This window comes from Paramisgurnus dabryanus, chromosome 2, assembly GCF_030506205.2.
Source record: "Paramisgurnus dabryanus chromosome 2, PD_genome_1.1, whole genome shotgun sequence".
Lineage (NCBI taxonomy): Eukaryota > Metazoa > Chordata > Actinopteri > Cypriniformes > Cobitidae > Paramisgurnus > Paramisgurnus dabryanus.
Genome location: NC_133338.1, coordinates 55,958,102 through 55,961,638, shown reverse-complemented (window position 1 = coordinate 55,961,638; position 3,537 = coordinate 55,958,102). Strand labels below are relative to the sequence as shown.

Sequence of the window (3,537 nt, the reverse complement as noted above, 5' to 3'; positions counted from 1 at the left end):
AGAATTAAGTCTAATGTGTGCTTACGAGTATGCATGGGCCCTGACACATTTTGTTTAATACCGAGAGAATTTAGAACATCCATAAACGCACGTCCTAATGCATCTTTTGAGTTAACCACATGGATATTAAAATCACCAACGATAAGAGCTTTATCGACAGTGACTGTAAGCTCAGATAGGAAGTCTGCTATTTCTTTAAGAAAATCTGTGTGGTGGCCCGGAGGCCTATATATGGTAGCTAAAATTAACGAAAACTGTTTGTTGTTACGATCAGTTATTTCCATATTTAACAGTATTATTTCAAACGAATTAAATTTTTGTTCAAATTTATGGTTTACTTTAAATATTTTGTTGTATTTTGTAGCTAAACCACCCCCTCTCCCTTTTAAACGAGGTTCGTGTTTATAATAGTAGTTTTGTGGGGTGGATTTGTTTAAACTGATGCCCAGATAGCAATTTTGTTCCGGCCCAGCTCCGGCCCACACAACCAGTTTTTCCTCGGCCCACATACAACGAAGAATGACGGCCATACAGTGCCCCAGTTCTGAATTACAGACAAGGGCCACACATGGGCCATAACTGGCCCATGTCTCTGCCAGATAATAGCCCATAATCTGCCCAAACCTGGGCCAGAACAGGTTCTAACATCGGTACCAGTTCTCAGCCATAGGTCAACCATATTAAAACCAGCATTTAACCAGAACTTCCAAAACTGAGCCATAACTCAGCCTAATCTTGCCCAAATTATATTAATAAATAAATCACACGAAAAATTACTTTCAAATTGTTTGCCTTTTATTAATCAATAACACACAAGTCAATAACACTACAACATTGTACGTGTTAAAACTCTTCTAGTATAAACTGCCAGCAATAAACAAAAATACTAGTTTGTTCAAATACATTATTGGCATGAATCTAACACCAACAACTAAATTACAAAGCAATTTCATCCTTAGTAAACAAACAAAAGTTTAGAACAAACTGATAATAAAAAAAAAATTGTGACAGTTACATTGGTGTGTGAAATGTAGTTTGCCCAAATAACCAGCTATACACAAATACAGAAGTTTTCATTGAAATTAATATATTAGCATGAATTGAAATTTAAATGAATAACCATGGGTAAATACAAGTTTAAACCAAACTGAACTTAAAAGTTAGTTAAGTTATTTAGAAACTTCATGTGTATGTGAAACCAACTCTACATTCAGCTTCACGCAAAGATACAAGTTCCAGTTAAAGTATTAGCATGAATCTAACTTGGGTAATTTCAAATAAAATGAAAAATTAAAACAATTAATAAAACTGAAAAAAAATATCAAACACTAATAATAATCTATGTGTATATGAGAAAGTGTTCCTATTCAGGATTGTCCTCAACAAGAAGTTACCGCTTTCCAGCCTCTCTTTTCTTCTCAGCTCCTCTTTCCATAGATGTAAACATTACAACAGCCCACTGTTATATAAAAGAAAACAGATGCAAATCAATAATTGTTATGAAGCAAAAGCCATATAATAAAGTAATTAAAAGCACAATGTTATACTTTAAAACAAACATATAGATAGAGAATTAGAAGATTAACCTTTTAGGATGAACTGCTTCTTGTTTTCTTCCTCAAGTTGCTTTGGATGAAAATGTCTGCGCTGAATGTCTAAATAAAATGAAACATAGCTTAAACCTTAAAGACATACTTTTCATTTAGATACAAAGCAAATGAGCAAATGAAATATGTTCTAAGCATGTACTTAAAATATATTATATTGGGAATATCCCCATTATTATTTACCAAGAAAATTAAGTCAAATCAATATAAATGAAAGAGGAGTGAGTAAACATCAATTTGTGAGAAGAACCATATACTGCACATCTAAGGTCTTCACAATTGTTGTCATACTTTATCCACCTATGAGAAATTCAGCTTTGCAAATAATAATTGTAAAGATTTGTCAAGTTTTGATTTTGGAAGCAAACAAATTAACATTAAATTAAATGGTGGCCCTGATGTACTGTCACTAACCTGAATGTCACCTCCTCCTGTCCTGTCAGCATCCTTGTCCCACCTCTTTACCTGAAGCAAACACAGCAGATGATTAACAGAAAATAATTAGACAGTATTCCATATTCAAAATATTTGTATTTTTACCATTTTCCTTTGTATTTAACAATGCAATTCGTGTAACTAAATTAATGTTAGGGAATGGTCAGTTTTTACTCACTTAATGAATGAAACCACTGTCCAGCCCTCTGTATTTATCAGCTTTCACTGAAATCACAGAGCAATCTTTTGATATATAAACACAAAGATGCAAACATGAGCCAAAAATATTTAATTTACCTTAATGTGTCTATTGGAATAACACCCCATCATCCTTCTCTTGTCCCACTCCAGAGTCTTCATGTCTTGATGAACACAGACCTGATACACTTTCACAAAAAATTAAATTAAATATTACAGAAATAACGTTACATTTTAAATATATATATTTTTTAAAATAAATGTTCTTCTAACATCAGAAAGACCAGATAACCAAGTTCGATTACTTCATTATAATATGATCACAGTAATTCTTAACCTTATAGAAAACAGCTAATTTAATATCAATTTATGTCACACGGACAATATAACGCATTACATTACACATGAATCACGTAAACGTTTGCATCCCTTTATACGTTTGTTAGACATTTAAACAAAAAACATTTTTATGATTGAAAAAGTTTAAATATTTAAGTTCAGGTACTTACTAGTTATCTTTCATCCTGCTGCCTTTGAAATCCGTGTCCGTTATGATTGATTGACGCAGTGTAACTGCTTCTCCTGGCGGTAAACCCGCCTATTGGTTAATTTGATTGGCCGCCGCTCGGCTTGCGTTAACAGGAAAGCTTGTCTTCTGTTATGTGATTGACCAGTGGCACTCGCCTTTTTTGATTTGATTGGCTATCTCAATCATCTTTGACAAGGTGTTCGACGTAATATCTGCGCCTGGTTCTTGCCTTGCCATTCCTGACAGATGCCCCAGCCAATATAGAACCCAGCAGACAGCCCTCACCAAGTCTGATTCAAAGTGGTGGAGCGATTTAATTTCTGAGACACTTACTGGCGGCGGGCCGTTTCCACCCCAGAAGAAGATCCCCCTCAGAGACTTTGCCAAACACGTGGAAAGGAATGGGTGTTTTATTCCTGAGAACTTGGCCAACTCCTATTTCATTGCGGCTCTTAATGACCCACCACCACTGCGAGAGCGGACCGAACTGACCCGTGTACCCTACTGGGAGATGGTGGACCGCCTCGAACAGCGGCAACGGGTCCAGACTGGCAAGTCATTGGCAAGATCCGGTTCCAGCCCATTGCTTCCCATCCCAGAGGGTTGCGTCATCGGTTTTATGGCGCTGGGGAACCGCCGGCAGAGCCATATGCGCAGCCACTGCCGGCAGAGCCGTCTGCACAGATGAACGATCAATTTACTTCTCCTTTCAGTGTTTTTTTGGCAGTCTGTAAAACGATAGCCCTGAATTCTTGTTTATCTGTTAGT

The 3,537-nt window shown here is 36.3% G+C and overlaps 1 long non-coding RNA gene across 1 annotated transcript; it reads right to left on the bottom strand.

The window, feature by feature from the left end:
• Positions 1-1,351: 1,351 nt before the first annotated feature.
• Positions 1,352-2,451, bottom strand: LOC135743933 (uncharacterized). Its single transcript, XR_012335809.1, has 5 exons — positions 2,340-2,451; positions 2,221-2,267; positions 2,022-2,072; positions 1,587-1,655; positions 1,352-1,459 (listed from the first exon to the last, which is right to left on the bottom strand). It is a non-coding gene; the product is annotated as an uncharacterized lncRNA (long non-coding RNA).
• Positions 2,452-3,537: the final 1,086 nt, after the last annotated feature.